The sequence below is a fragment of the Meriones unguiculatus genome, chromosome 6, assembly GCF_030254825.1.
Source record: "Meriones unguiculatus strain TT.TT164.6M chromosome 6, Bangor_MerUng_6.1, whole genome shotgun sequence".
In the NCBI taxonomy this organism is placed as follows: domain Eukaryota; kingdom Metazoa; phylum Chordata; class Mammalia; order Rodentia; family Muridae; genus Meriones; species Meriones unguiculatus.
Window position 1 is genome coordinate 131,608,085 of NC_083354.1, and position 21,543 is coordinate 131,629,627.

The following is a 21,543-nucleotide window of genomic DNA, read 5'->3' on the forward strand; positions in this document are numbered from 1 at the left end:
TGATTATCAGAACATATTTTTATGTTGCCGTTAGAGAAGCCAGCACAGACACATCTCACAAAAATTCCTAACAGTGCACATTTACTAATTTTGTTCCTTATTACAAGAAGGAGTTTAATCAAATCTTTGTAACTCTCAGTGAGGTGAAAGCCATTGAGAAAATGTCACAACGACCCTGTGAAAATGTCAGAGTAGAGTTAGTTGAAAAGCAGAAAACTGACACCTTGTCAAATGGTTTCTGTGCGCACTAATAATTAAACCAATGACAAGTAGAACCTTTCTTATAATTATCAGTGCACATGTAAGGAGTTTGGTAGCAATAAAAACAGAAATATTAACAACAAATTTGTTGTTGCCCTTATAATAACCACTTTGTGACCTCCAGCTCAAGACTGGATTATTAAGGAAAAGCTTGACAGGAGAAAATGAAATGATTAACTCTTTTCATGTACTTGTATAAGTGGTCCAAATCTAGGGAAAGAAAAATAACTTGTGAATTAATTTTTTGCATGTTGAGAGGCCATTCAATGTACCTGTGTTAATGATCAATAGGGATCTTATTTACATCTCTTATCTGGCTTTTATTGTTTCTATAAAATTCCAAAGTCAATCTTCTTTCAAATAGAATTGAATAAACACATCATTTGACACAAGACAGGCTTTTCTCTGAAATCATGGACATTGAACCCTTTTTGTTTGCCAGCTGCCTCAGTTGGTCTGAGCTCCAGAATAGTAGTCTGCAAGCCAGCTTTGTTTCTGAGCCTCCTTTGCCTGGAAAATAGTTCTGTTCCTCTCCTATTGCTTTCTCTGCCTGCCTCCATCTCTACACCTACCTGATACATGCAAACCTGCTTTGTTCACAAGCCACCTTTGCCAGGTAATTAATTACCTTCTCTTTCCTATCCCTCCCTCTGCCTCCTTCCCTCTCTTATTCCTCCCTCCACCTGCTTCCCTTTCCTCACCCTAAAGTTTATCACCATACATGTAGTTCAGAACCATCTTTTCCTGATCTAATCAAATAGAGAATGTTCCAGCTTTACTTAGCAGAGACTTAGCCACAAATCTCCTGCAATCTAGAGCAAGCCAGAGTCTTAGATCAGGCACACAGAAGAAGAAAGGGGTTCACAGGGACAAGTGACATTACAAAAACAAAAAACATGAATCACAATGATAGAATACCATCAAATCTACTATTCCTATAGGAATGTTATTTAGTGAAAATTGGCTAGATGATCCCAGGACATGAAATTTTAAAGACATGAAACTTCAATGTGCTTCAAGAAGATAATAAATACCAGAATTATGTCCAAGAAAACAAAATATGTGGCTGAAAAAAAAATGACAAGGAAAACTCAAAATTTAAAATCAGAATTGAATAGTTGGAAATAATGATAATTCAAGATAAAATGAAGATGTAATTGAAAACTCAATAATCCAATGTGAAAACCCAAAGGTAAGCCTTGTGTGTAGAATGGGTCATGTGGAATAAAGCCGATCAGGATTCAAATATAAAGTGAAAGAATGAACCGAAAAAACAAAGGAACAATTTTTTTTTTAAGATGTGAAATGAACATGCAGAAACTGTAGGTTACCTTGGAAATAACAACCCCTTAGATATAATAATAATTTCAACAAAGTTTCAGGATATAAAATCAACGTACAAGGCCAGCAATGTTCTTGTATGTTGACAGTGATTGTTTGGATTTCCTCAGTGTCTATGGTAATGTCCCCCTTTTTGTTTCTGATTTTGCTGATTTGGATAGTTTATCTCTGCCTTTTAGTTAGTTTGGCTAAGGGTTTGTCTGTCTTGTTGATTTTCTCAAAGAACCAGCTCTTGGTTTCATTGATTCTTTGAATTGTTCTCTTTGTTTCTAGTTTATTGATTTCAGCCCTGAGTTTGATTATTTCCAGCCATTTACTTCTCATGGATGTGTCTCCTACTTTTTCCCCCCCTAGGACTTTCAGGTGAGCCATTAAGTTGCTTGTATGAGATATTTCAAATTTCTTTAAGAAGGTACTTACTGCTATGAACTTTACTCTTAGTACCGCTTTCATTGTGTCCCATACAATTGGGTATGCTGTGCTTTCTTTTTCATTGAATTCTAAGAAGCCTTTCATTTCTTTCTTTATGTCTTTTCTGACCCAGCTGTCATTGAGTTGTTCAGTTTCCATGCATGTGTAGGCTTTTTGCCATTTCTTGTTGTTGAGATCCAGCTTTAACCCATGGTGGTCAGATAGGGTTCAAAGGATTATTTCAATCCTTGTATCTGTTGAGGCTTGCTTTGTGACCAAATATATGGTTTATTTTGGAGATGGTTCCATGAGGTGCTAAGAATCTAAATTCTTTTGTGTTAGGGTGAAAGGTTCTGTAGATGTATGTAGGTCTGTTTGTTGCTGGTGTCACTGTTTCTTTGTTTAGTTTGTTTCATTGGCTTGTCCTTTGTGGAGAGTGGGGTGTTGAAGTCTCCCACTATTAATGTGTGGGGATCTATGTGTGGTTTAAGTTTTATTAAAGTTTCTTTTACAAAAGTGGGTGCCCTTGTATTTGGGGCACAAATGTTCAGAACTGAGATGTCTTCATGCCAAAATTTTCCTACGATGAGTATGAAGTGACCTTCACCATCGCATTGATTAATTTTGGTTGAAAGTATATTTTATTAGATATCAGGATGGCTACTCCTGCTTGCTCCTGGATCCATTTGCTTGGAAAACCATCTTCTAGCCTTCTCAGATAATGTCTATCTTTATGTCTGAGTTGTGTTTCATGTGTGGAGCAGAGTGCTGGATCTTGTTTTTGCATCCATTCTGTTAGTCTGTGTCTTTTAATTGGAGAGTTGAATCATTGATGTTGAGAGATATTAATGACCAGTGACTATTAGATCCTTTGATTTTGTTGTTGGTTGTGGTAGTGTGTTTGTGTGTTTGGCTACTTGCAGTTTTGCTGTAGTAAGGTTTTTTATTTCCTGTGCTTTTCTGGGTATAGTTAGCCTTCTTGGGCTGTATTTTTCCTTCTACTATCTTCTGTAAGGCTGAATTTGTGGGTAGGTACAGTTTAAGTTTGTTTTTGTCGTTGAATATCTTGTTTTCTCCTTCTATAATAATTGAGAGTTTTGCTGGGTATAGTAGTGTGGCTGACATCTGTGTCTCTTAGGGTCTGCATGATATTCATCCTGGCCCTTCTGGCTTGCATATTCTCTGTTGAGGAGTCAGAAATCCAGGAAGATACAGCCAAACAATTAATGGATTTGCCATTATATGTTACTTAGCTTTTTTCCCTTGCAGCTTTTAGTATTTTTTCTTTGTTCTGTATACTTAGTGTTTTGATTATTATGTGGAAGGATTTTCTTTTCTGGTCTAATCTATTAGGTGTTCTGTAAGCGTCTTGTATGCTTACAGGCCTCTCCTCTAAGTTGGAAAAATTTTCTGCTATGATTTTGTTGAAAATACTTTTTGGGTCTTGGAGAAGGAAATCTTTTTTTCTTTATTCCTATTATTCTCAGGTTTCATCTTTTCATGTTGTCCTTGATTTCTTGGATGGTTTGAGTAAGGAATTTTTTAGACTTAATATTGTTTTTTGATGGATATATTGATTTCTTCTATTGTAACTTCAACACTCAAGATTCTGAGATTCTTTCTTCCACCTCTTGTAGTCTGTTGGATATGCTTACCTCTGTAGTTCCTGTTTACTTCCCTAAGTTCCCCCTCTCCATGATTTCATCGGTTTGTTTTCTTTAATGTTTTCATTTCCATCTTCAGATCTTGAACTGTTTTGCTAATTTCCTTGACCTATTTGTATTTTCTTGCTTTTCCTTCAATTCCTTCACCTTTTACTTTGAATGTTCCTTTATTTTTTTCCTTTCTTTCTGTGATTTAATTATTTGCTCTCTGAAGGCCATCAATTGTTTGGCTGTATCTCCCTGTATTTTTTTATTAATTTTTATTTTTATATTAATTACAGTTTATTCACTTTGTATCCCAGCTGTAGACTCCTCCCTCATCTTCTCCCATGCCCTTCTCCAAGTTTACTGAGAGGGGAGATCCTCCTCCCCTTCCATCTGACCCTAGTCTATAAGGTCTCATCAGGAGTGGTTGCTTTATCCTCCTCTGTGGCCTGCTAAGACTGCTCCCCCATCAGGGGGGTGGTGATCAAACAGCGGCCACTGAGCTCATTCATGTCAGAGACAGTCCCTGTTCCCCTTACTAGGTAGCCCACTTGGACACTGAGATGTCATGGGCTACATCTGAGCAGTGGTTCTAGGTTATCCCCACCCCATGCATGGTCCTTGGTTGGAGTTTTCAATCTCAAAAAAGACCCCTGTGCCCATATTTTTGGTTCTGTTGCTCTCCTTGTGGAGCTCCTGTCCCCTCCATGTCTTTCTGTCTTCTTCTTTCATAAGATTCCTTGCACTCTGCCCAAAGTTTGGCTATGTGTCTCACCTTCTGCTTTGATATTTCAGAGTATTTCAGAAGCCCTATGTGGTAGGCTCCTGTCCTGTTCTCTGTTTTCTCCCTTTTCCTATGTCAATACCGTTTGCCTTTCTGGGTGAGGATTGATCATCTTACCCAGGGACCTCATTTTTCCGTATGGATTTTATGTTTTTCCTCCATTATCTTAAGTATGAATTTAAGGTCATTTCATTTCTTTGAATTTCACTCAGGTTAGGTTATCCAGGGCTGCTTGCCCTTGAATAACTGGGTTCTGTAGATGCCACGTTGCTTGGGCTTTTGTTGAATTTGCTTTTACACTGGCCTTTACCCATCTGGTTGTCTTGGTTGTTGGTATTAGTTTCTGGTGCCTGCTGGAAGCCTGAGGGGGGAAAAATCCCCTTGACAGGAAGATGGTTGTTCCTGAAGGAGCCTTCCTTAGTTTTTTGGGTATGATCATGAAATGGAAAGTGCTTTCCTCAGGTGTATAGTTCTATGGGCTAACTGGAGCCCAGGGACTCTCCTCTCACCAGGGAAAGTCCTGGAGACAGCTGCCCTGTTACTGGGTTTCCTGCTCTGAATTTAGTGAGCTGCTGCTGTTCGCACACTGTGTTGCTGAAATCAGCCCTCCTGAAGGACCAGGGAGCTCCAAAGTTTGGTAGGTTTCACTAGGGAGACTGGTTGAGCTTTAGAGAAGCATCTTGTGGGTCCCAGGTATCCGTAGATCTGAGGTACAAGATTTGTGCTCCAGTACCAAGAGGTAGTCAGTGGTCTGTGAGTGTGGTATGGGCATGTGGCTGGAGGCTACAGCCCCTGAGCCTGTGGGAACCCAGGAACTTTTCTGGGGATTAGCTGGGTACCCTGAGGTTGAACCTGATGTTTTCCTCACTGTGGGGTTTCCTCTTACCTGGGAAACTCAGTTTCTGGTGAACTCAGCTCAGCTCACTCTGAGACAGTGATCAGAAAACTCAGGATCGTGGCTCTGGAATGGTGACTGAGTACCAAATGCTTCCCACACCGTGGGGTTTCCTCTCACCTGGGAAACAAAATTGATAGTGTTGTGAAGATATCTTTATTCTGTGTTTTCTTTGGTGTAGTTGATCTTGTACTGGAGTTTTCCTTCTAATATCTTCTGTAGGGCTGTGTTGCTGCACATATATTATTTAAATTTAATTATGTCTTGGAATATTTTGTTTTCTTCATCTATGTTGATTGAAAGTTTTGCTGGGTATAGTAGTCTGGGTTGTCATCTGTAGTGTCTGTATGATATCCATCCAGGCCCTTCTGGCTTTCCTAGTCTCTGTTAAAAATGTCTGCTGTCATTCTGATAGGTCTGCCTTTATATTTTACTTGGCCTTTTTCCCTTATGCTTTTAATATGTTTTCTTTGTTCTGTAGATTTAGTGTTTTGATTATTATGTGACAGGAGGAATCTCTTTTCTGGTCCAGTCTATTTGGTGCTCTGTTAGCCTCTTGTATGTTTAAGCCTCTTGTATCTCTTTCTTAAAGTTGGGGAAATTTTCTTCTATGATTTTCTTGAAAATATTTTCTGGACCTTGGAGCCTGGAATCTTTTTTATCTGTTCCTATTATTCTTAGATTTCATCTTTTCATGGTGTCCTTGAAATGCTTTGTGTAAGGAACTTTTCTGTTTTTATGTTTTCTTTGAGAGATGTATTGATTTCTTCAATTGTATCTTCAGTGCCTGAGATTCTCTCCTCCCTCTCTTTCATTTCTATTGTTGATGCTTTTCTTTCTGGTTCCTGATCTCTTCTCTAAATTCTCCATCTCTGGGGTTGTCTCAGTTTGTGTTTTCTTTATTGATTCTAATTCCATTTTCGTGTCTTGAAATTTTTATTCATTTCCTTTACCTGTTTAATTGTGGATTCCTGTCTATCCATGATGGCCTCCATTTGTTTGTTTCTTTTCTCTTCATGTGCCTCTAATAACTCCATAATCATAGGTTTAAGATTTTTCTTGTGTTTCAGCTGCATTAGAATATCTATTGATTGGGGGGGATTATTATTATTATAAAACCATAATGTCCTGGGTTTTGTTGATTGTATTCTTACACTGCCCTCTAGCCAGCTGGTTTTCTGTAGCCTTGACTGTTCTTAGAGCCTGTACTGCACACTGGGTCCACCTGTCTCCGGAGTCTGGAGTAGCCTACAGGAAGATGAGAAACGTCCAGAGGCTCAAGAATGGGTGCTAGAGCTTCAGATGCAGCTGAGGATGGGAGGGAGCTCTGCTGAGTTCAATGACTCTGCTGGCTCACTGTTTGTGACCCAGGTAGGCCAGGTAGCTGCTAGAAGGTGAAAAGATCTCCAGGCCTAGAGCTGCTCACATGCCCCACACACTTTATCGAGATAGAAGACAATCTTTTTTCTAGATAAGCAACAGAATCCATGATCTGTGATCAACATGAATCCATCTCCGATGGATTCGCAGTCTCTGCTGGATCACTGTTTGTGACCAAGGTAGACCAGGAAGCTGGGGCAAGACAGAAAGATCTCTGAACCTAAAGCTGCTCCAGTGTCCCACAGGCCTCCTGGGGTGGAAGAAAATGGGACTTGGCTCCTGAGCCTAGCTCAGATCCACAGGGTTCACTGTCTCCTAATTTAAAGTTTATTATGAAACACAATGATCCCAAATAAAGTATTTCTAAAATAACAATAACAACAATAATAAAATAAAATAAAAAATAAAAAAAAATCCAGAGTTACCATAATACCTTCCTTCTAATATAGTTTTGTAACCATAGGGACAAAGACAGCATGGTGCCTTCAAGAAACAAACATGTAGACTGATGTCTCAAAAGACAACTCAAAAACAAACTGGGTTTATAAACACAGCTCGCTTTCTATTGCTGGGATGAAAACAACAACCAAAATCAGCACGGAGAGAAATGAGTTTCTTTGGTTTACACTTTCAAATCATAGCCCATTGTTAAGGGAAGGCAGGACATAAACTAGAGGCAGAACACTGGATCCAGGACTAAAGCAGCAACCGTGACAGAACTCTGCTTACTGGTGTTGCTCTTCCAGCTTTCTCAGTTTATCTTTTCATTACAGCCCAGGCCTCCTGTGCAGGCCTGGTACCACCTACATTGGACTGTAGACTCCTATCTCTATTACCAATCAAGAAAATGCCCAATAGATATGCTGTGAGCCAATTTGATGGAGGCACCTCTTCTACTGGGATTCCCTTTTCCCGTATATGTATAAGTTTGTGTCAAGATGTAAAAAACTAACCGGTACACCCCCACGAATATAGCTACCTAATTGTTGACAAAGGTGTCAAAATACAATTGGAAAAAAAAAGGCAGACTTTTCATCAAATGGTGTTGAGAACACAGGATATACCCCTGAAAAAAGATTTAAGTTGATTCATAGCTCACCGCATAAAAATAAGTTAAAAAGAGACCAACCATAATGTAAAACATAACACTGAAACTGAAACACTGAAACACTTCAAATTATAGGAACGTGTAAGAACTTTGTGAAAATGACTCTGAAAACCACAGGCATTAACCTAAGAATTGATGAGTAGAATTACATGAAATTAGAGCTTCTGTCCTGCAAAGCGAACGACCAGCAGAGTGCAGAGACAGATTACATATGGGAGAAAATCTTTGCCAGCTTTATCTCACTCAGGGTTTAATATTTAAAATATATTAAAAAATGAAAAATTAAGGCCAGTGCGCATGGTATCTGAGGGGCACAGGATCCGAAACTCGGGAATTGGTGAGTGGAGGGGCAGCTGAAGCCAGAACAACATCGAGGTTTCCTGGGTGAGAGAAGAAAACCCATGAGCTGGGACAGTTTGCATCCAGGTCACCCATGGATGTCTCTGGGGCCTGAGAGTGGAGAATGTTTGACCCCCTGCACTTCTCCTTGTCTCAAGCAAAGGCCTCCCTTGCTCGGCTGAGGTGGCAGTGGTTGCCCCAAGCACAAGCCTTGTTACTCAGTGACTGAGATGGCAGAGGCGGCAGCAGTGTGGGTTTCCCAGGTCTGTGGCTGCTGCTGGTGGCCACTGCCCCACACAGGAGCTGAGACAGCCAGGCTGCTGCCCCAAGTACAAGTCTCTCTGCCCAGTGGCAAAACAGTGGACACCACTGAGCTGACGGATCTCCTACACTTTCATTTGCGCCTGTGGGCCCAAACCTGAGAGTAGAGAACAGGGGGAACCCCTGTGCTTTCCAATTAGGCCTGAGGGCAAGTGAGTGCGCCTTGAAGTAAGTGCATTCAGAGCCCCAGACCCAGAGTCACTCTATGCTAGAAGCCATACATGGGAACCCTCCTAACCACACCCCTACTGTGGGCAACATAGGGATCCCTCAGACGGAGTTCTCAACATTGAAGCTGCTGTTCTGTGGATCTCCCAGTGGAGTCCAGACAAACAATTCCTGGAGCCAAGATGGAGGACCCCAGACAGATGTGAATACCTGGAAGACAGTATGACAGGCATGTGGGCCACTGAATCATTCAGGGCACCTGTGCATGGACATTGTACCCACAAACAGCACCAGCACCCGTACCCCACCTGTACTTATGCTCCACACTTCCAGGCATCTACACACTCTAGCACCCTGTCCTTCAACGCACACTTCCACACACATGCCCCCATGCTTGCTCACATGCACCTGCAACCTTCTTCCCTTAGCTACAGCTGAAATACTAACATCCACTTTAGAACATATGGACCTTCCTCATCAGCCTGAAGAATACTCCAGACACCAGAGACAGACAGACTCAGTCTGAAATACAGACTCCAGGAACAAACAGCAAAGGCTACAGATAAGCAGATGGCTAGAGGTCAGCTTAAGAACACATCCAACAAAAATCAAGACATTATGGCTTCACCAACAATCTCAAAAAGCAGTGGATATTTTAATTCATCAGAAACACAGGAAACTGATCTCAAATCTATACTCATCCAGTTATGAGAGGCATATAAGAAGAAAATGAACAAATCTCTCAAAGAAAAACAGGCAAATACAGCCAAACAAAAAGAGGCGCAAGTAGAGGCATGTAGAGAGGAATCAAACAAAAAAAGAAAAAAGAAAAGAAAAGAAAAAATAGAGGCCAACATAGAAAAACAGGAATTCACACTCAAACAGATGAAGGAAATGGTGCAAAACATAAAAACAGAATTAGAAACAATAAAGAAAACACAAACAGATAAAACCCTGGAGCTAGAGACCTTAGAGAAAAAAATCAGGAACCACAAGGATAAGCATCACCAACAGAATAAAAAACTTGGAAGAGAAAATCTTGGGCACTGAAGATATAATTGCAGAAATTGATACACCTCTCAAAGAAAAATTAAAATCCGAAAGGTCCCAAACACAACAAGGATACCATGAAAAGAAAAAAATCTAAGAATAATTGGAATAGACATAAAGGAAGATTCCAGGCCCCAAGGTCCAGAAAATAATTTCAAAAAAATAATAGAAGAATATTTCCCAACTTAAAGAAAGAGATATCCATAAACATACAAGAGGCCTACAGAACACCATTTGACTAGAGCAAAAAAGAAACTCCTTAGGTCACATAATAGTCAAAACACTAAATGTACAAAACAAACAAAAAATATTGAAGCAACAAGGGAAGAAGGCCAAGTAACATATAAAGGTAGACCTATTTGAATCATACCAGACTTCTCAACAGAAACCACGAAAGCCAGAAGGGCCTGGGCAGATGTCATGCAGACTCTCAGAGACCACAGATGCCAATCCAGACTACTATACTCAGCAAAGCTCTTAATCAACATAGATGGAGAAAACAAAATTTCCATGGCAAAACTAGATTTAAACAATATCTACACAGCAAACAGCCCTACAGAAGATACTAGAAGAAAAATTCCAATCTAACAAAATCAACTACACCCAAGAAAACACAGGATGTCGATAACTTCACAACAAAAAAATAAAATAAAACAAGCATAGAAACACAGTAAGACAGTAACTCCACAATGAAAGGAACTAACATTCATTGGTCACTATTATCTACCAATATCCACGGACTCAACTCTCCAATAAAAAGACACAGACTAACAGAATGTATGTGGAAACAAGATCCAACATTCTGCTGCATCCAAGAAACACACCTCTGCAACAAAAATAAACTACCTCAGAGTAAAGGGCTAGAAAAGGTTTTCCAAGCAAACAGACCCAGAAAAAAGCTGGAATAGATATCCTAATATCTAACAAAATGGACTTTCAACAAAAATTAATCAAAAAAGATGAAGAGAGGCACTTCATTCTCATCAAAGAAAAAATCCACCAGGAGGACATCACAATCCTTAACATCTATGCCCCAAATACAAGAACACCTGCATTCCTAAATGAAACATTATTAAAGTTTAAATCACTCATCAATCCCAACATGTTAATAGTGGGAGACTTCAACACTCAACACTCACCAAGGGACAGATCAAGTCAGAAACTAAATAGGGAAATAATGACACTTACAGAGGTTGTAAATCCAATGGGGAATAACAGATGTCTACAGAACTTTTCACCCAAACTTACAAGAGTATATCTTATTTCAGCACCTCATGGAACCTTCTCCAACCTGACCATATAGTTGGACACAAAACATGCCAAAAAACAGATATAAGTAGATCGAAATAACCCCTTGTATACTGTCAGAACACCATGGACTAAAACTAGACCTCAACAACAAAAGAAATAACAAAAAACCTACACATGCATGGAAACTAAACAACACTATACTCAATGACAGTTTGGGCAGGGAAGAAATGAAAAAAGAAATTATAGACTTCCTAAAAGTCAATGAAAATGAAGGCACAACTTACCCAAACTTATGGGACACAATGAAAGCAGTACAAAGAGGAAAGTTCATGGTGCTAAGTACCTCCAGAAAGAAGTTTGAGACATCTCATACAAGCAACTTAACAGCACACCCTCGGGAACAAAAAGAAGAAGCAGCAGCCACAGCCAAGAGGAGTAGACAATTGGAAATAATCAAACTCAGAGAAGAAATCATTGAACTAGAAATAAAGAAAACAATTCAAAGAATCAATGAAACCAAGAGCTTTCAGAAAAACAAGTAGACAAACCCTTAGCCAAATTACCTAAAAGGAAGAGAAAAACTATCCAAATCAGCAAAATCAGAAACAAAAAGGGGGACATTACCACAGACACTGAGGAAATCTAAACAATTGCTAGGTCTTATTACAAAAGCCTATATGCATTAAAATTTGAAACTCTAAATGAAATGGGCAATTTTATTGATAGATTTTATTTACCAATGTTAAATCAAGAGCAGGTAAATAGAATAAATAGTCCTGTATCCCTGAAGACTATAAAAGCAAAAGTTTCTCTTCCAAAAAGAGCCCAGGGCTGGATGGTTTCATGTGGAGAGCCCTGCGACAAGGCTACAGACAAAGCCAGCCTGAGAGACAGTCCTGGATGCTCCAGGTAACCAGGAAGCCTCCCGCACCTGGACGCAAATGGCCTCTTGCTAAACCGACACACCTGTGGCCAAGCTTGACAAGCTGAGTTGGATCACTAGGACTCAGACTATGGTGGAGAGTTGCTTGTTAAACTGCTTTGTTATGTTTTCACCTGGGGAAGTAAGTTTTGGGGAAAAAACTTTTTTTTTCTTTTGTATTGATGTAACTTGCCTGCTTTGCCTTAAATGATGAACCCTAGAATAAACCCGCTGTTGCTTCAGTCACATTGACAGCCCTCTCAAGCCTATCCCATTTGAAGTGTGATTTGTCCTCACTCCCCACTCAGGCACTATTCAACTCTGCCGGCAGGCTCCGGCAGTTTCAGCACAGAATTCTACCAGACATTCAAAGAAGAGATAACACCAATACTCTTCAATCTATTTCACAAAATAAAAACAAAAGAACCATTATCAAACTCATTTATGAGGCCACAGTAACCTTGATACCTAAACCACACAAAGACCCAACAAAGAAAGAAAATTTCAGACCAATTTCCCTTATGAGCATTGACACACACACACACAAAAAAAAAAAAAAAAAAAAAAAAAATACCTGCAAACTGAACCAAAGAACACATAAAATAAATCATCCACCAAGTAGGCTTCATCCCAGGCATGCAGGGAGGTTCAATATAATCAATGTAATCCACCATATAAACAAACTGAAGGAGAAAAAACACACAATCATCTCCTTAGATGCTGAAAAGCAGTTTTCAAATTCACCATCCATTCATGTTCAAAGACTTGGAGAGATCAGGGATACAAGGCACATACCTAAACACACTAAAGGCAATATACAGCAACCCTATAGCCAACATCAAGTACTGTAGTGTGACTCTGACCAAGCAAGTGAAAGACCTGTTTGAAAACAACTTCAAGTCTCTGAAGAAAGAAATTAAAGAAGATAACAGAAGATGGAAAGATCTCCTATGCTCATGGGTTGGTAGGATTAACATAGTAAAAATGGCCATCTTTCTAAAAGCAATGCACAGATTCAATGTAATTCCTATTAAAATACCAACACAATTTTTTACAAACCTTGAAAGAAAAATTCTCAGTTTCCTATGGGGGAAAAACACTCAGAATTGCTAAAACAATCCTGTACAATAACAGATCGCTTGGAGGTATCTCCATCCCTGATCTCAAGTTGTTCTGCAGGGCAGTAGTAATAAAAACTGCATGGTACTGGCATAGAAACAGAATGGTGGATCAAATGAAATTGAATAGAAGACCCAGAAATAAACCAACATACCTGTGAATACTTAATTTTTTATAAAGAAGCCAAAATCATACAATGGAAAAAAGATAACATCTTCAACAAATGGTGCTAGTTTAACTGGATGTCTACATGTAGAAAAATTTAAATTGATCCATATTTATCGCTCTGCATAAAACTAAAGTCCAAGTGGATCAAAGATATTAATATAAAACGAGACACACTAAATCTGTTAGAAGAAAAAGTGGAGAAGAGTCTTGGCCTCATTGGCACAGGAAGCAACTTCCTCACAGAACACTGACAGCACAGGTTCTAAGATCTATAATCAATAAATAGGACCTCATGAAACTGAAAAGCTTCTGTAAAGCAAAGGACACTGTCATCACATCAAAATGACAGCCTACAGACTAGGAAAGGATTTTCACCAACCCTGTATCTGATAGAGGGCTAATGTCCAAAATATATAAAGAACTCAAGAGGTTAAAAAGCAACAAATCAAGTAATCCAATTAAAAAACCAATCGGGTACAGAGCTAAACAGAGAATTCTCTATAGAGAAATATCAAATGGCAGGGAAACACTTAAAGAAATGTTCAACGTCAGGGAAAGGCAAATCAAAACAACCCTTAGATTTTACCTTACACCCATCAGAATGGTTAAGAACAAAAACTCAAGTGACAACACATGCTGTGGAGGATGTGGAGAAAGGGGAACCCTCCTCATCTGCTGGTGTACAACTTGTACAACAATGGTGTAAACTTGTACAGCCACTTTGGAAATCAATCTGGTGCTTTCTCAGACAATTAAGTATAGTGCTACTACAAGATCACCTATACCACTCCCAGGCATATATCCAAAATATACTCAAATATACAAGGACATTTGCTCAACCATGTTTGTGGCAGCTTTGTTTGTAATAGACAAAAACTGGAAACAACCCAGATTTTCCTCAATGAGAAATAGATACAGAAATTGTGGTACATTTGCAAAATGGAATATTACTCAGCTATCAAAAACAAGGAAATCATGAAATTTACAGGCAAATGGTGGGAACTAGGAAAGATTATCCTGAGTGAGGTATCTCAGAAGCAGAAAGACACACATGGTGTATACCCACTTGTAATTGGATATTAGACATATAATATAGGATAATCATACCAAAATCTGTATGTGGAGAGCCGAGACTCAGATGCCACTAGGTGGCGCTGACATCTCGCCCTCAAAACTATAAACCTCCAGGGCACATGCGTAGATTGTGTAAACACGCTAAAGATTGCGTAAGCACGCTAAGAATTGCGTAGGCACGCCGGTAAAGAGTGAGCAGCCAATCAGGGTATTGACACGTCACTCAGGTGCGACCCGGGCTTATATAAACAGCGCCACTTCGGGGCCCGCCCCCTCCTCCGCTCTCCTTCTTCCCCGTTTCCCCGCCCGGGGCCGCGGCCCGCGGGAAGCCGCCCGCGCCCACGAGGTGGCCGGGCGGCCCCTCTCCTCTCTTCATCGCGTGACTAATAAAGGTTTTGCTGCGGAAGGATTCCTGTGGTCGCGTGCGTTTCTGCCGGCGTAACGCTCACGCGGCTCCCAACATCTGTACACCTAAGGAAGCTAAGCAAGAAGGAGGATTCTAGGTAAGATGATCAATCTTTATTCAGAAAGGTAAATGGAATGGACATTAGAGCTGGGAGAAAACAGGGAACAAGACAGGAGCCAACCACAGAGGGCCTCTGAAAGACTCTACCCAGCAAGGTATCAAAGCAGATGCTGAGACTCATAACCAAACTTTGGGCAGAGTGAAGGGAATCTTATAAAAGAAGGGGAAGATGGTAACACCTGGAGGGGACAGGAGATCCACAAGGAGAGCATCAGAGCCAAAAAAATCTTGGCACAAGGCTCTTTTCTGAGACTGATACTCCAACCAAGAACCATGCATGGAGATACCCTAGAACCCCTGCACAGATGTAGCCCATGGCAGCTCAGTGTCCAGCTGGGTTCCCTAGTAAGGGGAAGAGGGGCTGTCTCTGACATGAACTCAGTGGCTGGCTCTTTGATCACCTCTCCCTGAAGGCGGAGCAGCCTTACCAGGCCACAGAGGAAGAAAATGCATATAGTTCTGATGAGACCTGATAGGCTAGAGTCAGATGGAAGGGGAAGAGGACCTCCTCTCTCAGTGGACTGGGAAGGGACAAGGGAGGAGAAAAAGGAGGGTGGGATTTGTAGGGGGAGATTAAGGGTGCAACAGTTGGGATACAAAGTGAAGAAATTGTAATTAATAAAAAATAAATTCATTAAAAACTGAAAAATTAAAAGCAAAATTCAAATAGTTCATTCAATAAGTGGGCCAGTTAACTGAATGACTATTTCTTGCAACATAAAACACAAACGATTAATGAACATGTTTTAAAGTATTTAAAATCCTCATTTTTCAGATAAATACAAATTGAAGCTAATTTCAGATTTCATTTCACCCCAGTCAAAATGGTGTGAAATGAATTGAAAACAAATTAGCCAACATGGAGGCGCATACCTAAATCTCAGCATTCCTAAAGCGGATGTCGGCAGATCTCCAAGTCCAAGCAAGCCTGGTCTACATATATTCCTGACAGCAACAGATACATAGTGAAATTCTGTCTCTAAAAGAGAAAGAAGAAAATAATTGAGAAGGTTGCATTTCTACATGCAGTACATAAATATACATACATGCACACATACATGGTTATAACAACGAAATGCAAAGAAAATGAGGCTATCAGCTGGAGACAAGGGGTCACAGGAGGGGTTCCAGGGAGAATAGCAGAGAGAGGTTGAAAGAAGGTAAGGGGTAGAAAGAAAATAATATAATTGTTAAAAACATATTAAAAAGAAGGAACTATTTACACATACACCTTAGATAAATCTCAAATAAATTCTGTTAAGCAAAAGAACTAGATTCAAAAGACTATGACCCAAAATATGCGACTTCTAAAATAGCTAAAACTATAATGGTAGAGGCCAAATCAGTCAAATAGCCTGCGGGGTGGGGAGATATATTTGACTATACAGAAGAGATTAGACAATATTGGGAAAGTGATGGAATTATTCTATATTTTGTCTGTCTGTCTGTCTGTTTTGTTTTGCTTGGGGTTTTTGGTGGGGGTGGGGGTGGGGGTGATTGTGGTTGTGGTTGTGGTAGTTTTTCAGAAAGGGTTTCTCTATGTAAGCTGGGATATCCTGGAACTCATTCTGTAGATCGGACTGTCCTCAAACACAAAGATTCTCCTGCCTCTGCCTCCTGAGTGGTAGGATTAAAGGCACAGGATGCCATGCCTGGCCCCTCCTTGTTCTATACCTTGATTACAGTGGTGGTTAGAAAACAAAACGGTGGTTATGCATTTGTCAAGGACTATGAACCAAAGGACAAATTTTACTATTTTTAAATTAAAAAAAGGGGGGCGGAGCCAAGATGGTGACTAGCACACACAGTTTCTGAGCTGTGGAAGAGCTAAATGTCTGAGTTGGTGAGTGGAAGGACCTCTAACTGAGGAAAACAACGGTGAGGCTTTCTAAACAACAGGGAACATTGCAGGAGGTGAAAACTTTGGTCTCGGGTCACCTGGGGACTTGTTTGGAGAAAGAGAAAAATAATCCTTTGATCTCCCAGCACTCCCCTCCCCCAGACCTCCCTCCTCCTTGGCACAGCTGACTCATCTTTCTCAGTGTAGACCTAAATGCTTGGGGTCTGCAGCCGCTGAGGTGGAGCTCCAAGCCCTTTAGCAGCAAATGCCAGCAGTATGTGTCTCGAAGTCCCAGATTCGCGCAGCGGCTGCACCATCCTCCCAGGGCCCGAGTCTGCTAGATGCCATACTAGCTCCACAGATACAGGCTAACAGAATCGTTGCGGAAACAGGATCCAACATTCTGTTGCATCCAAGAAACACACCTATACAACAAAGATAAACACTACCTCAGCTTCCTGAATAACTTTCCAGACGCCAGAGAAAGACAGTACCAGTCTGATCTGCAGAATCCAAAAACAAATAGGGAAGGTTTCAGATAAGCCAATGGCCAGGGGTAGGCGAAAGAACACTTCCAACATAAATCAGGACATCATGACTTCACCAGCAAACCCCAAAATCGATGGATACTCCAATTCTTCAGAAGCACAGGAAAATGACTTTAAAGCCATGCTTACCCAATTATTTCCTCATAAGGAGGAAATGAACAAATCTTTCAAAGAGTTGGCCAGCTAATTGGAGGTAAAGAAAGAAGAAATAGACAAAATCCTTAAAGAAACACAGGCAAACATAGCCAAACAAATAGAGGCACAAGTAGAGATAAAATTAGTGGCATATAAAAAGGAAATGAACAAAGAAATAGAGACCATCGTAGAAAGACAGGAATCCATATTCAAACAAATGAAAGAAATGGTGCAAGGCATGGAAACAGAATTAGAATCAATAAAGAAAACACAGACTGAGAAAACCCTTGAATGGAGAACTTGGAGAAAAGATCAGGAACCACAAAAGTAAGCATCACCAACAGAATACAAGAGATGGAAGAGAGAATCTCTGGAGCTGAAGACACACTTGCAGAAATTGATACTTCTCTCAAAGAAAAAGTAAAATCAGAAAAGTTCCAATCACAAAATATCCAAGAAATCAAGGACGCTATGAAAAGACAAAATCTAAGAATAATAGGAATTGATGAAAAAAAAAGACTCCAAGCTCCAAGGTCCAGAAAATATTTTCAAGAAAATCATAGAAGAAAAATTTTCTCAACTTAAAGAAAGAGATGTCCATAAATATACAAGAGGCCTACAGAACTCCAAATAGACTAGACCAGAAAAGAAACACATCACGTCACATCATAGTCAAAACACTAAATTTACAGAACAAAGAAAAGATATTAAAAGCAGCAAGGGAAAAAGGCCAAGTAACATATGAATGTAGACCTATCAGAATCACACCGGACTTCTCATCAGAAACTATGAAAGCCAGAAGGGCCTGAGCAGATATCATGGAGATTCTAAGAGATCACAAATGTCAACCTAGACTACTATACCCTGCAAAGCTTTCAATCAACATAGATGGAGAAGACAAAATATTCCATAACAAAACTAAATTTATGCAATATCTACACAGCAAACGAGCCCTACAGAAACAATTATTAGGTCATACTACAAAAGCCTATATGCCACAAAATTTGAAAATCTAAATGAAATAGATAATTTTCTTGACAGATTCCATCTACCAAAATTAAGTCAAGATCAGGTAGAATGACTGAATAGCCCTATATCTCCCAAGGAAATTGAAGCAGTCATTAACAGTCTCCCCTCCAAAAAAAGCCCTGGGCCAGATGGCTTCAGTGCAGAATTCTACAAGACCTTCAAAGAAGTGCTAACACCAATTCTCCTCAAACTATTCCACAAAATAGAAACAGAAAGAACACTACCAAACTCATTCTAGGAAGCCACAGTCACCTTGATACCTAAACCACACAAAGATCCAACAAAAAAAGAGAACTTCAGACCTATCTCGCTTGTGAACATTGATGCAAAAATACTCAATAAAATACTTGCAAACCGAACTCAAGAACACATTAAAGATATCATCCACCATGGCCAAGTAGGCTTCATCCCAGGCATGCAAGGGTGGTTCAACATATGGAAATCCATCGATGTAATCCACCACGTAAACAAACTGAAGGAGAAAAACCACATGATCATCTCCTTAGATGCCGAAAAAGCATTTGACAAAGTCCAACACCCATTCATGTATAAAGTCTTGGAGAGATCAGGGATACAAGGAACATACCTAAAGATAGTAAAGGCAATATACAGCAAGCCTATAGCCAACATCAAACTCAATGAAGAGAAACTTAAATCAATCCCACTGAAATCAGGGACAAGACAAGGCTGTCCACTATCTCCATATCTCTTCAACATAGTACTTGAAGTCCTAGCCAGAGCAATAAGACAACTAAAGGAGATCAAGGGGATACAAATCGGAAAGGAAGAGGTCAAAGGGTCACTATTTGCAGATGATATGATAGTATACATGAGCGACCCCAAAAATTCAACCAGAGAACTCCTTCAGTTGATAAACACCTTCAGCAAAGTGGCAGGATACAAAATCAACTCAAAAAAATTAGAAGCCCTCCTGTATACCAAAGACAAAAAGGCTCAGAAAGAAATTAGGGAAACAACACCCTTCACAATAGCCACTAGTAACATAAAGTACCTTGGTGTGACTCTAACCAAGCAAGTGAAAGACCTGTTTGAGGAAAAACTTCAAGTCTCTGAAGAAAGAAATTGAAGAAGATATCAGAAGATGGAAAGATCTCCCGTGCTCATGGATTGGTAGGAAAAACATTGTAAAAATGGCCATCCTGCCAAAAGCAATCTACAGATTCAATACAATTCTCATCAAATACCAACTCAATTCTTTACAGACCTTGAAAAAAAGATTCTCAGCTTCATATGGAGAAACAAAAAACCCAGAATCTCCAAAATGATCCTGTACAACAACAGATCATCTGGAGGTATCTCCATCCCCGATCTCAAGCGGTACTACATGGCAACAATAATAAAAATTGCATGGTATTGGTATAGAAACAGAAAGGAAGATCAATGGAACCGCATAGAAGACCCAGAAATAAACCCACACACCTATGAACACTCGATATTTGAAAAAGAAGCCTAATCTATTCAATGGAAAAAAGACAGCATCTTCAACAAATGGTGCTGGACCAACTGAATGTCTACATGCAGAAAAATGAAAATAGATCCATATTTATCACCCTGCACAAAACTAAAGTCAAAGTGGATCAAGGACCTCAACATAAAACCAGATACTCTAAATCAGTTGGAAAAAAAAGTGGGGAACAGCCTAGAACTCATTGGCATAGGAGACAACTTCCTGAACAGAACACCAACAGCACAGGCTCTAAGAGCAGCAATCAATAAATGGGACCTAATGAAAATGAAAAGCTCCTGTAAAGCAAAAGACACTGTCATCAAAACAAAACGACTGCCTACAGATTGGGAAAAAATCTTCACCAAACCTTTATTTGACAGAGGGCTAATATCCAGTATATATAAACAACTAAAGAAGCTGAAAAGCAACAAACCAAGTAATCCAATTAAAAAATGGGGAACAGAGCTAAACAGAAAATTCTTGATAGAGGAACATCGAATGGCAGAGAAACACTTAAAGAAATGCTCAACCTCATTAGCCATTAGGGAAATGCAAATCAAAACGACCCTGAGATTTCACCTTATACCCATCAGAATGGCCAAGATCAAAACTCAAGTGACAACACATGCTGGAGAGGTTGTGGTGAAAGGGGAACCCTCCTCCATTGCTGGTGGGAATGTAAACTGGTACAACCACTTTGCAAGTCAATCTGGCGCTTTCTTAGACAATTAGGAGTAGTGCTACCTCAAGATCCAGCTATACCACTCCTAGGTATATACCCAAAATTTTCTCAAGTACACAACAAGGACATTTGTTCAACCATATTTGTAGCAGCTTTATTTGTAATAGCCAGAACCTGGAAACAACCCAGATGTCCATCAGCGGAGGAATGGATACAGAAATTGTGGTATTTTTACACAATGGAATACTGCTCAGCAATCAAAACGGAGGAAATCATGAAATTTGCAGGCAAATGGTGGGATCTAGAAAAGATCATTCTGGGTGAAGTATCCCAGAAGGAGAAAGACAAACATGGTATATACTCGCTTATATAGACCTACAAGATATGATAAACATAATGAAATCTACACACCTAAAGAAGATAATCAAGAAAGCAGAAACGGGTGAAGATGATCAATCCTCACTTAGAAAGACAAATGGGATGGGCATTGAACGTATGACGGGAATCTACCGCAGAAGGCATCTGAAAGACTCTACCTAGCAGTGTTTCAAAGCAGACACTAGGACTCATAACCAAACCCTCGGCAGAGTGCAGGGAATCATATGAAAGAAGGGGAGTTAGTATGATATGGAAAGGATAGGAGCTCTACAAGGACCAAATATATCTGGGCACAGGGTTTTTTCTGAGACTGACACTCAACCAAGGACCATCTATGGATATAACCTAGAACTTCTGCTCAGATGTGGCCCCGGGGTAGCTCAGTAACCAAGTAGTTTTCCAAAGTAAGGGGAACAAGGACTATTTCTAACAGGATCTCAAGGGCAGGCTCTTTGACCTCCCCTCCCCCCCAGGGGAGGAGCAGTCCTGTTAGGCCACAGAGGAGGACTTTGCAGCCAGTCCTGAAGATACCTGATAAAACAGGGTCAAAACCTCCTCCCCTATCAGTGGACATGGAAAGGGGCAGGGAGGAGACCAGGGAGGGAGTGTGGGGTTGGGGAGGGAATGAGGGAGCAGGATACAGCTGGGACACAGAGTTAACAAAATGTAACTAAAAAGAAAAATAAAATTAAAAAA

General features: G+C 40.1%; 1 protein-coding gene and 1 long non-coding RNA gene across 2 annotated transcripts in view; one reads left to right on the forward strand and one right to left on the reverse strand.

The window, feature by feature from the left end:
* The window catches only part of Cnbd1 (cyclic nucleotide binding domain containing 1), a 371,846-nt gene that overhangs the window by 341,032 nt on the left and 9,271 nt on the right, over nucleotides 1–21,543 (reverse strand). The window lies entirely within an intron of this gene.
* Nucleotides 14,519–21,543, forward strand: part of LOC132654573 (uncharacterized) — a 48,518-nt gene continuing 41,493 nt past the window's right edge. Inside the window, exon 1 of the long non-coding RNA XR_009592196.1 lies at nucleotides 14,519–14,744. This is a non-coding gene — a long non-coding RNA (uncharacterized LOC132654573). The remainder of the gene's footprint in view (nucleotides 14,745–21,543) is intronic.